The sequence below is a fragment of the Eptatretus burgeri genome, chromosome 14 (genome assembly GCF_056783735.1).
Source record: "Eptatretus burgeri isolate ZD-2024b chromosome 14, Ebu_testis_v1, whole genome shotgun sequence".
Taxonomy (NCBI): domain Eukaryota; kingdom Metazoa; phylum Chordata; class Myxini; order Myxiniformes; family Myxinidae; genus Eptatretus; species Eptatretus burgeri.
In genome coordinates this window covers 40,541,477-40,554,934 of record NC_140974.1, presented here as the reverse complement: position 1 = coordinate 40,554,934, position 13,458 = coordinate 40,541,477, and the positions used below count along the sequence as shown (strand labels likewise).

Below are 13,458 nucleotides of genomic sequence, written 5' to 3'. Positions count from 1 at the left end.
TCAATTTTCAGAAGAAGGTGAGTAATGCTACATTCATAATCGCAGATTATATACTTCTGCACTCATAATGATAAAAAAATACAATCAAAACATGTAAAGAAACGATATAATGGCAAATGAAAACTATCATCAATTTGGAAATCCCCCCACTCAAACTTTTGACCAATGTACTACTTTCTACAAGACATGTTATACATGTTTTATATATTGTGAACCTGAGATGAACTATGCACCAAATCCTAATTTATTTAAATACATATCACGTCAATGAGATTAATAAAACAAATGGTAAATCTCAACATTCATCTAGTTCTCTAGAATGTCAGGTCACTTAGTGCAAGGGAGCAGTCCTTATTTAGATGTGCATACTTGTTCTTGCTTTAGAAGAAATTGTCTTATTACAAGTGGCTGTACATGTAATGTTTTTGAGATACAAAGATATTCTTGTATTATTCTAGATTGCAACCTATAGTACATATTTGTTTCTTCCACAGATAATCTGGCATGGTGGAGTAGACTGAATAAATCATGGAACCAGAACACACAAGGGAGAAAAGATCCCGATCTGACACAGATTATTCCAGATGTCTAATTTGTCAGCATGTATCAGAAACTGTGCCGCTCCAACAATTAACGCCACTGGGTTATCCAGCACTTCTTAACGCTGTCACTAAACGAATGGATGAAGTAGCTTTTAGATTGGAACAAGACATTATAGATGAACATAACTTTATGCTACATGAACCAAAAATGCATGCAAAATGTCGTAACAGTTATACAAACCAGAAGACAGTTGAACAGAAAATACGAAATGTTAAGACAACTGTGAACAATTGTGACAAATCAAGCTCTAGTTCCAACACAGCACATATGGGAACAAGGTCAAGTTCTGAGCAACCTATCCGATACAAGCACCAGTGTTTCATTTGTTGCAAACAGTGAGATAAAAGGGCGAATGGAAGCTCTTGCTCATCACAGATCTAGAAGGGCATAAACCGATTCAACAGAAAGCAAGAAGCCTTCATGATGAAGTCATGCTGAAGAGATTACATATGTTTGATAGTGGTAGCATTGACATAGTTGTAGCAGATTTCCACTATCACCGCTCTTGCATGACAACTTACATGAACAAGAGGATCACTGGCGCAAAACAGCAAGCTGAGAATGATCCATATAATGATGCATTTGAAAAACTGATTGCCGAGATAGAAGCGCCCCTATTTCTTGAGAATAAGGTATTCTATATTACAACCCTACAAAATCAGTACAGGACTAAATATGTTCTGTTATCCTCAGTGCCTACATCTTGAATGGCTGTGATACAGTCAGCTATCCATTCCAAAGAGGAAAGAAGCAGGCTTTCAAATGTGCTGTGGAAAATCCAGAAAAGCTTCTTCCACTCGCTCAGTATGGCAAACCTGGTGAGAACTTTATCCTTGATGTATCGACTGATGTCATTGAAGCTGCTAGATTCTTCTTTCTGGCCCTCTATACACAATCTGATTTCCTGGGTAGTCTAGATGTCCTGCGTGCACACATTTTCGCTACCAAAAAATGTGACCTCAGATGCCTGCCTCCTACAGAGGATGCATTTTACCTTCACTTGCTACTTAGTCTTCACCAAATGGCTGTGTGTAAGAGTGCTCACATTTCGAAACCAGTACACCCAATAGCAACTGCATTCGGCGGAGATATCAGGAATGGCAAACTGGTGCCAATAATGATGACAAAGGATCCAAAGCCAAGAGCTGTACAGGAAAAGTTCTGTAAATGCAAGAAGAGCAACTGTCTTTGGAGCTGCCTGTGCGCTCGAGCCAACTCGAAATGTGTTTTTGCTTGCTTTTGCATGGGCGACCCACTGAAATGTGGATGCGTTGAAGCAAACCTCTTGATTCCTGATGAGAATTAAATAATGAACTAGTCAGTGGAATATTCATTTTCATTGATGAGTGCAACATGATACATGTCAAATTTTGCAAGACTTTGTAAAAATATGTAATTTTACTCAGTGTCATCATGTGAAACTATTTGTATTTATTATATTAGAGATGGTCACAACATAAAAGACACAAAAATAATTCATGTTGTGCATTTATATCGAATTTGTGGTGAGAACAGACATTAAGTCAGAAATTGACAGCCATTTTGAAAAAAATCGTAGCAATATTGAATTTTTCATTAAATTTAATAGTGTGTTTTCTTGTCCAACTTTCAAAGGTCGAATAGTACATATATCAAGCAAGTAACACAATTCTGAAAATGTTTCTTTACGGACCAAATCATCGTCAGTCATGCAAAATGGCACCAATCTTCGAAAGATACAGCCACAATACATTGGGTTTTTTACGCCAAAAAAAGAGTAAACCAAGCAATGGTTTTGTAACAAACACAAAATGCTTGAATAATTGCAATAATACTCAGAATATAATGAACATAGTTATCTATGGGAAAATATGGCATCCATCTTGGAAAATGGTGGCCATCTTAGAAATATGGTGGCCATTTTGAAAACCTTTAGTCAAATTTATAGTGAATACTTTAAAGGATGTTATGTTCTATTAATGTGCCAAGTTTAGTACTATTTTAATTAAAATTACCCAAACTTTATCCTTCTGCATTTTTCAATTTTTCACGAGGCGATTTTTTATTTGAGGGTAGTAGTGGTAAAAAATGCATTTTTTTTTCAATTTTGCAATTCGTCCGGCAGAGTAGGCCTCTGGATTCTGTTTCCTAAGGGTCTGAACTTGCAAAAAAAAGTGGCCTGCAAAGTATATCTTTCCGTGACGGGTCATCTCAAATTTTGGTGCCCTGAATCCCAGACTATGGGTTTTTGAACGCCCAGTAAAGAGAATCGGATCCGTCGAGGTCGGCGATAACACCGCTCGGTTATCACTGTAGTACGGAACGGACCGCTTAAGCGGTTCGTGTCCCAGGCCGACCTGCGGCGCGGTGCAGCCCCTCGGTAGGTTACCCGCGCGGGTACTTAGGTATATCGACATTCGGCGATTCACCCTATTTCGCGTGGGTAGAATGCGGACTGGGCTGTGGTGAGGTTAAACCCCCACCTGTGACTGGTTCCTGGCGATAGTTCCAGGAGGGTCACGACTGAATTGTCTGTCCGGTGGGCGACGCGGCTGCCATTAGAGGAACGCGGCCGATCGCACGCCGGCGGGCGCGAATTTGTAACAATATATATATATATATATATATATATATATATATATATATATATATATATATATATATATATATATATATATATATATATATATATACATACATACATACATACACTGTATATTCTACAAATTACTAACATAAATGCAAGTTGCCTGAATGTGTCTCAAGTCTGTGCAAAGCGATTGGACACATTCAGGAGTCACAACATATGGATGTTGTGAGCGTCAACAATTTACTCAAAGCCTCCACTTGTGTGTTCTACGATTATAAAAACATTGACTCTTATTATTCCAATTTAGTTTGGGTGAGAAGAAACCAAGCTCATCATTTAGCAATCTTTAATTCACATTGATCAGAATATTCAAAAACTTGCAATCACAACTCAAAGTAAACAAGACTTGAACACATTATATGAAGTGTTGTTGCAGCCAATTAATCACATTTACCAATCAAATCTAGGTGATGACTCATTGGCAGGTGTTCCTCTCTACACATGCATAAATCTGAAAGGTCACTTTTAGTACTGCAGAATACAGATCTATCAGGATTAACTGTTAGTTTCAAACAAAACGGCTAAAATATAAGTAGAAGATCATCAGAATATTGTGTTTCTGAATCAAGGAGGAAAACCATTGAATGAAATTCCTCACATCGCTCGATTTTAAAGGTGTGGTATCCAAAACACAATCAAAAAAGGTAATCAAGCACGAGAAGAACTATTCGACAAAACAAAAAGAGACTTGCTTTTCTGCGAGCTTTGCTACCTGTTCGAGGTACACCTGCATAAAACTACTTTTCCAGGAATTGTTTTTACGGATCACAAACCATTAACTTTTCTTTACAAAATGAGGAATAATAATTATCAGTGATGATTAATGTGATGGAGGTGAGTTTTACAAGAGCTCAACTTGGAAATTAAATGCATCAAGGGCAAAGACAATGCGATTGCAGATGCTTTGTCAAGATCGGAATAACTCTGGAATTGTTCTTGTCGTCAGTTGGGAAGTGTTAAGGAGAACAAGCTGATTTTTTTGGTATTTCTAAAGCTGAATTGTTGTTGTTTAGACTTTATGTAAAAGGTAAAAAAAAGTTCTTGCTTTGGTCAAACTTTCTTTTTAGAAGTGGGAGAGTGTTACGTATCAATAATATATACCATGTGATTAGAAATGTTGCTTAGGTTTATGCTGTGGAAAAGGCAAGTTCAATTAAATAAGAATTGTGGTTGTTGTGCAAAAGGATACTGATGCAGACAGCTGCATGCATATGTGGTGTCAGCCAAGTGTTTTAATGTCAGGATTTAATTACTTAGAGGAAAGCTTTGTATAGGCCAAAATGTCCACGAAGCTGGACAAATCACTTTGTACAATGCAGTGTTTGGATTAATGTGTTCAAACTATACTCCTCCATGAAAGAGGAACAGACTGGGAGAAAGAATTATTAAAGGACATGCTGATCCAGGCCATGGACAAACCTCTGCACAGAAAAAGAATGCAGACAACTTGTCACTAGGCCTCAGAATGACCTTGTGTACAACATAATAAAAGGTGACAGAGCCATAGAAGGAGAGACGGAATGCGATGTGAATCAGAGACAGAGAGGAGGTCAGGTCATGTATGGGAGCATGTGCTGGAGCAGCACGTTGAGGCTTCTACTTTCCGTCGGTACTCCAGGGGCCTCATTCTGCCCATCCCTCAGGGAGATACCCGGCCCATCCCAATCTCCTTGAGATGCTGATCAACCTGCTGCAACCACAAGGCACATGGTCAGCCCATTGGCCTCCTCCACTCACGAGAATCCCTCGCTGAGAGAGTCTGGTGAGCAGGATCAGCATCAGAAAAATGAGCCACATGTCGATACAGCCGAAGCTGACATGCATGGACTATGCAGGTAATAAATCTCATTTGAGACTCTCAGCAACTGCTCGTTGGCAACAAAGCCAGACCAGCAAGAGCTAAGGATTTCCTGAAGAGACCTGGTACAAAGGAATTAAGTCTCCATCTCAGATCCCTGGTCAGAGTCCAAGTCTCACATCTGTATAGCAAGACTGGAAGCACCAAGGACCTGAAGACTCGGACTTTCATCCTCCTGCACATGTACCGACAGCGCCACACTCCATGTTCCAGTGAATCCATAACTCCCAAGGACTGACCCAGATGACAATTGACCTCTGTTTCACAACCAGCAGAGAGATGAATATCACTGCCAAGGTAAATGAATCTCTCTGTGATCTCAACATCCTCACTACAAACAGGTACAGACAAGATAGCAGCATCCAAGATGTCATTGAAAGTCTGGATCTTAGTTTTGACGAAGGAAACCCGTAATCGCAACAGCACTGACTCCTCATTCAGCACCTCCAGGGCCCCCAAAAGGATATCCAAAGATGACTGAATCATGTGCGAAATCAAAATCAGAGATCTTGACATTCCCAAACGATGCACTGCAGCTTTATCTCTCTGACATCTACCCCAGAATCCAGTCCATACAAGTGCTGAAAAGTGTGGGGGTCAGTTCACAACCCTGATGAACTCCAGCAACAACTGCAAATCTGTCAAAGATGGTACCACCACGTCTCACAGCACTCTCAGTACCAGAGTATAGTTCAGACATCTGATCGATCAGTTTTGGTGGCACACCACGATGACCAAGAATCCTCCAGAGGGCATCCCGATTCAGTGAATCAAACGCTTTACAGAGATCAACATAGTCTGCAAGCAGCCCCTGCCGAAATTATCGTCTGCGTTCGGTGAGGACCAGAAGAGCAAGGATACGGTCAATCGTTGACATCTTTGGTGTAAAGCCTGACTGCTCTGGACGTTGGTGCTTAAGCAGGTGGTAGCGAACCCTATCAATAATTATCTGAGCAAAGACGTTGCCCGGCACTGAGAGTAGCGTCACCCCTCGGTAGTTGTTGCAGTCTTGGCGATCACACTTCCCTTTCCAGAGAGGGACAACAAGGCCTCTCTTCCAGTCAGTTGGGATGATGCCTGTGTTCCAGGCAGAGCACAAAACTGCATGCAACGACACGAGTACAGCATTTCCACCAGCCTTGAGAAGTTCAGCATGGATGCCACAGATCCCAGGAACTTTACCCCTTTTCAACGAGTTCACCACAGCCTGTGTTTCCACAAACGAAGGTGGACCACAGTTTATTGGAGGGTCAGCAATAGGGACAGTAACACTCCTGATATCCAACTCAACAGCTGGTGGATCAGCCTGGTGCAGCCGCTCAAAGTAAATGGCCCTGTGGCCCTTCACTTCAGACTCCTCTGTCAATAGCCCACCATCCTCTGCCCTAACTGCAGTACACCGAGGGATGGGCTTGGAGGAATGCAATGCCCAAATTTGACAAGAATCACTTGACCACAGGCGATGCTCAACCCCCTCACAGATTCCTTGCATATAGGCCTCTACCCCCTCACAGAGTCCTTGTCCACCCTCAGCGCACGTACAGTTCTATGTCTCAACTGCCTGAACAGCTCAGCTCTGCCATTAAGCCTGGCCCTGTGACTCTGGTCAATGTTATCCAGTGTCCCTTGAGAGACAAAATCCTTCTTCGCCCTACAGTGAGTTCCAAGACATCCTCAACTCAGCACCACCCTGACACACACTACCGCAATTTGACCCAGGAAGGTTACCCTGTGGTTTTCCTCCTGCAATCAAAGAGTGGGGGTCCCGAAGGCTTTGCCCTAATCCTGTCTTCTGGTGTGCTGCCCTGTGAAGGGCAGCTGCACAGGATGTACTCCCACGGAGTGGGTTTTCAATTCTTTTTGCATCTTTCTTGTGTTTTGCGGAGTGAAGGGTTTTATGGAGGCCGGAGTGCAAATCCTGCCACTAACCTCCTAAAAAAAGTAACCCAACTGTTGGAGGACGTCGGCAGACAATTTGGCACTAAATTTGTTTGGACGGCCATTGGCTCACAAGGAGTTCCTCCGCCCCTTGAGGTGTCCACACCCACAACTTTCAAGAATCTTTTGTCGCTCTTCTCTCACACCACCACACTGTTCTTGTCCACAACCCATCCAACTCTAATGAATATGCAACCCCCTCACTGACTCAAACTCATGACCACATCCACACTTCTCCCAAATCCGACACACCTCTCCACACATACCATCAAACTATTGCCTAACCTCTTCCACATGATTACTCCCACACCCTTTCCAGCCTGTTGGATCCTCAATCCTCTGATGGATCCAAAGTCATGTTCACACTGACACCTTATGAGACTTGCATCCACAATCCGTACTCGCTTGTCAACATTACTATCGGGGTTTTTATCCGTTTTATACAACCATTCAGGCCCATCTTCCAACCCACCTCTCAGGAGGGCCCTTGGGTTGCTCACTATTCTTCACAAACACTGTAACTTATGGGTGCCGCACAATCCAAACCTTGCAGCTTGGCAAATGGCTTACAAGGCCATCTGCCCCCCCCCCCCCCCAATGCTGCCTCTCCAGCGGCACCAGCCTATTTCTGATTGCAACACAGTTATTCCTGGGAGTCACTGGTAGCACCAGCACAAATGCATCGCTCAACGTTCGAGAGCAGGCAACCATGCGTTGGAACCCCAATTAGGATGAGACAGCTCAAAGGTGAGTAGTGTGACCATCCATCCTTTGATTTACGATATCATTCAGTTTTGTAACTAATTATCTCGCGGTTATTTCATACCTTCCTGGGATGCCTTTTGTGGTGTATCTTCTCAGTATTTCAGACGTGATGCCACTTAACATGGCTGCATGGTCCTGTACATGCACAGTGTGACCTCAACATGCTCAATAAACCATATGTAAATGCAGTACTTAAAACCTCATCATTTATTTACGTACTTAAAACCTCATAGATTCCTGGGTTCTTCACCACCTAACTCCCACAAGAGACAGCTCACAAGAGGAACTATGGCGGCCCCCTTGATCCCTGCCTGAAAGTCGCTTTTTTTCAGATGAGCTGGTCACCCTGAAGTAGAGTGCGCTAGATACCTCGAAGCAATTCTGCTTACCTTTCTGATAATAACGAGTCTCCATTGCATATTTGATCATTATCAATTCTTTTTCTGTGGTGGTGGCCATACTTTATCCACAATTTGTTCAATTGCATATGTGATTTCAACATGTGTGTTTGTCACAACTAGTCATGTACAAGACAAGGCTGGGTTCACAGAAATCACTGGGAAATTCACTGACATTGAAGTTGCTGCTTAATGCTGCGTTTCTTTTCTTTCTTCTTCTTCTTATAAAGTGTCTCAATTTACTTCCACATTTGCCAACCGATGTGAAATTACAAATAATGATGTTTCATCATATCGTTTAAATTATTGATGGTGAGTCAAATTACAGTGTCTGTGATCTGAGTTGTAAAGTTTATAACCCAATGACAGGGGAAACTATCGACAAAAACAAGAAGGTGATAAGATCTCTGTGGCTGTAAATTTTCCATGACCAAATGTTTTATGTCAAGTCTGGGATATGAAGATGGTTTGATGGATGTAATGTCATTCTGATTAATATTTTGTGAGAGATTAAATGATCGGAGGTCTACTTCCAGGGAGGACAATGAAGAGAACCAGAAAGGGGGTGGGGGGTTGTTGGTTCATGTTTTTTTTTATCAATCACACATCTTCAAATACAACTATAGAATAATTGTGTTTATTAAAACAATAAATCATTCTCCATTGTCTATCAGAGTAAAACTTGGAAATACTTTCAAAAAAAAAAAAAAAAAAAAAAACTTAAAAACTTAAAAATATGTTAAAACTTACGACGATACGAAAGTACGAAAGTCAACGAGGTCAGACAATAACATTGATATTTGATGATAAAGAACAGAAAAATCTCAAAATGCCAGAGAATACAGTATGTGTATGTATGGTAAATGTCTATCTCCCCCTCCACCCCAGCAACTGTAAAGTACATGTCAATTTTTCATTCGAAAAACTAGAAAAAGAAAACAATACTCACGAATGCAAGGCACCACCTTCACACTAAAACTTGTTAATCTTGTACATGTCTGCTCCTCAGATAATTGAAAAAGGTTTGTATGATCTCCACCAAATTATACCCCCCAACAACGCCACTCCTCCCCAACCACCCACACGACTCCCCCTGCGAGCATGGGGAGATGGCTTGCAATTCGCACCTTAACACCTGGAATAGTGGAAGTGATTTAATGACTGAGTGGGACAATTTAATGACAATGCCAGTGGGAGGGGGTATTGAGGAGTGGGGGAAATGACAACCCCAATTCTGGAAAAAAAAATAAAATGCTTTAAGTTGAGGCTATATATCAATATCTGTGTAGCTTTGTTGGTACCTGTTTACAAACTATCACTTCTGTCTCAAAGTATAATGTCCTGTAGTAATGCAAACTGCCAGTGAAAATCATCATACTTCAAACAAAAAGATGCCAATTCTCAGGAAATGTATTAATGTATTTGCCAATAAAAACATGCATAGATTTTTTCTGTTTTCTTCTCCTAAACTCAAGTACAGTACTGTACTTTAAATATTTTTTCTGTCGACATGGAAGAGTGCAAGTGATTCGATGACACCATATTTTGTTCCAGGAGGGAGTATTAGGCCTAGGTCACATTTGCCACGGCGGCCGTGGGGTCTCCAAAATCTATGGCCACTAGCAATTATACGGCGGCCGCAGTATTTCCACGGTCACACAATGGAGCAGTCACATATGTTTTTATTTTTTGGGGAGCTGCACGGGGTATTTATAAATTGTGGAGACCGAAAACGTGGGGTTGCCGTACGGTCTTTGATTTGATGTCGCACGGTGACCTTAGGGAGTTCCTGCGGCAGCCATAGAATTTTCAAAGCAGATGCAAGGCGACCGCAGGGGGCCCTAAGGCAAACATGCGGCCAGACAGACAGTAACGAATGGGTTAATTTTTTTTTTTTTACCAGTTTTTTCTTTTCGGCTTGTCGAATTGCTACGGCGAACGTAGAAATGAAAAAAGTCATAATTCCACGGCAACCTTTACGGCCTGTAAAATATAGCCATACGGCGTAGGGCCACTCTGAGGCCACCTCAGAAACTCTGCGGCCGCTACACGTTTCTGTCAATTCAGAGGGCGTACGGCCGCTGTATCCTCGCCGTAGAGCAAATGTGACTTATGCCTTAGGTCTTAGAAATTTTGGAGACCGAAAACGTGGGGTTGCCGTACGGTCTTTGATTTGACGTTGCACGGTGACCTTAAGGCCAAGGTCACATTTGCCACGGCGGCCGTGGGGTCTCCAAAATCTGCGGCCACTAGCAATTATACGGCGGCCGCAGTATTTCTATGGTCACACAATGTAGCAGTCACATATGTTTTTATATTTCGGGTAGCCGCACGGCGTATTCAGAAATCGTGGAGACCGAAAACGTGGGGGTGCCGTACGGTCTTTGATTTGATGTCGCACGGTGACCTTAGGGCATCGCTGCGGCGGCCATAGAATTTTCAAGGCAGACGCAAGGTGCCCGCAAGGCGACCGCAGGGGGGCCCTAAGGTGAACGTGTGGCCAGACAGACGGTAACGAGTGGGTATATATACCAGTTCTTTTTTTTACTGAAATAAAAATATAACAGTATATATAACTGAATATACTATAGCTATAATATACCGTGGTGCCCCCAGAATCCGAACGCCCCATTGTTTGAACAAATGTTTGAGAAAATTTTGCCCTAAAAACCTAATACATTTTAAAAAACCTAACACAATGTAGCGTTCATGATTGTTCACGTGTCTCCCCCACCTATTCGAGCCGCATCTTCGTGCTTTGTTCATTCAGTTCGTCGGTGGAAGTCCTCGTGAAAGCATCTCTCGTGTGTCGATCGATACTTTAGGCCTCAGTCACATTTGCTCTACGGCGAGGATACGATGGCTGTACGCCCTCTGAATTTCCAGAAACGTGCGGCGGCCGCAGAGAAACTGAGGTGGCCTCAGGGTGGCCCTACGCCATATGGCTATATTTTACAGGCCGTAAGGTCGCCGTGGAGTCATAACTTTTTTTCATTTCTACGTTCGCCGTAGAAATTCGACAAGCCGAAACAAAAGAACTGGTAAAAAAAAAAATTAACCCATTCGTTACCGTCCATCTGGCCGCACATTCGGCTTAGGGTCCCCCTGCGGTCCCCCCTTGTGGTCGCCTTGCGGGCACCTTGCGTCCGCCTTGAAAATTATATGGCCGCTGCAGGAACGCCCTAAGGTCACCGTGCAACATCAAATCAAAGACCGTACGGCACCCCCACATTTTCGGTGTCCACAATTTATAAATACCCCGTGCAGCTCCCCGAAAAATAAAAACATATGTGACTGCTACATTGTGTGACCGTGGAAATACTGCGGCCGCTTTACAATTGCTAGTGCCCGTACATTTTGTCGACCCTCCAGCCGCCGAGCCAAATGTGACTTTGGCCTTACCTCGTGTTTTCACCTTCATTTGTGATGTTTGTTTTTTTAATCATCTTGTGTTTTAATTAATAACAAAAAAAGCAATCCGATCACATGGTGTGACGGACTGTCGGGCAAGGATTGAATTTCACAGCAAAACCAGTTGTAATTTGGAATATCCATGATTAAGTCAGCCCGATGCGTTTGATGAAAGTGATTGTGGTTCTACGGGCATCATGTTTGATCAGCTGCCCTGGGGGCAGTGCTCTCGCAGAGTGCGCGAGCGATCGGAACCCAGGACGGAGCTCGAGCCTGTGTGGACCTTTGGATTGGTGATTGTACCAGTTTACATACAATACACCGCCACCGAAGGTCATTTACTCATCTTATTTTACCTCAAACATGGGGAATTTCAGTTTAAAGTGTCTTGAAAGTGGGTTTTATTTGGGTCCACGAACGGATTAATTCACTCCATTATTTCTTATTGGGAAAATATTTTTGGAATCTGAACTTTTTGCAATCCGAACAGCCTCCTGGAACGAATTAAATTGGGATTCTGGGGGCACCACTGTATAGGCAAACACCTATACTCCGATCTCTTGCGGTACCGCACGGTGGACGCAGACTGCCACGGAGGCCGTACATAGGGGCACGGCGGGCGTAGGGGAACATGTGTCGACCCTGCGTTGCCCGCAGGTAGTCACACAGACCGCAAGGCCACCGTACGGCGACCGTGGAAATAGTGCGGCCGCCGTAATTTTTTGGGGGTTGGAAAAATTCATTTTTCATTGAGAAGAGCTTACGGCAGCCGCACGAATAACACAAGCCCACCGTACGCCCTACGTAGGTCGACATGGAACACATCTACGTCATAGCTTGGCTTGTCGAATTGCTACGGCAAACGTAGAAATGAAAAAAAGTTATAACTCCGCGCTATAATTCCACGGCGACCCTACGGCCTGTAAAATATAGCCAAACGGCGTAGGGCCTCCCTGAGGCCACCTCAGTTTCTCTGCGGCCGCCGCATGTTTCTGTCAATTCAGAAGGCGTACGGCCGCCGTATCCTTGCCGTAGAGCAAATGTGACCTAGGCCTAAAGAGGCCCTGCGGCGGCCATAGAATTTTCAAGGCAGACGCAAGGTAGACTCAAGGTGCCCGCAAGGCGACCGCAGGGGGCCCTAAGGCGAACGTGCGGCCAGACGGACGGTAACGAATGGGTTAATTTTTTTTTTTTACCATTTCTTTTGTTTCGGCTTGTCGAATTGCTACGGCGAACGTAGAAATGAAAAAAGTTATAACTCCGCGTTATAATTCCACGGCGACCTTACGACCTGTAAAATATAGCCATACGGCGTAGGGCCACCCTTAGGCCACCTCAGAAACTCTGCGGCCGCCACACGTTTCTGTCAATTCAGAGGACGTACGGCCGCCATATCCTCGCTGTAGAGCAAATGTGACTTAGGCCTTACTCATCATTTAAAGTTCATAGAAAATAAAAAGCCAAATGTTAAAGTGTTGAAGAAAAATGTCAGAAAAGAAAAAAACAATGGGATCGATAATAAGAGTGATGTACACAATATACAAGGTAATGAGTCGGTGTATGGTATAACATGAGATGACAATTGGCTGCAGTCTTGAAGAACTGGAGGGAGAAATATGACAGTCCATGACAGTTCCACAGATCGGCGATGAGGAGTTAAGGGGATTAGAGGAAATCAGAAAGCTTAGATTTGGGGAGGGTAGCAAGCAATTGGTTGCTGGATTAATGTATGTGATGTGGTCGAGTTGAGGAGGGACAAAGGGCAAAAGGTGAGGACGAGCTGAACAAGAAAAGAAAAAAATTGACAGAGCACCACGAGGACATGAACCTGTTTGGTTCAACATTTCAACAGAGGC

General features: G+C 43.2%; 1 protein-coding gene and 1 long non-coding RNA gene across 9 annotated transcripts in view; one reads left to right on the top strand and one right to left on the bottom strand.

Annotated features, from left to right (window-relative positions):
• The window catches only part of LOC147013022 (uncharacterized), a 30,097-nt gene extending 20,124 nt beyond the window's left edge, over positions 1–9,973 (top strand). The window contains exon 3 of one of the 2 annotated variants that reach the window (XR_015051157.1): positions 8,027–9,973. This is a non-coding gene — a long non-coding RNA (uncharacterized LOC147013022). Of the gene's footprint in view, positions 1–494; positions 3,180–8,026 lie in introns of those variants that run through there. The other variant, XR_015051158.1, reaches the window with a different exon arrangement.
• Positions 1–13,458, bottom strand: part of GREB1L (GREB1 like retinoic acid receptor coactivator) — a 326,780-nt gene that overhangs the window by 181,653 nt on the left and 131,669 nt on the right. The gene's annotated exons all lie outside the window — the stretch shown is intronic.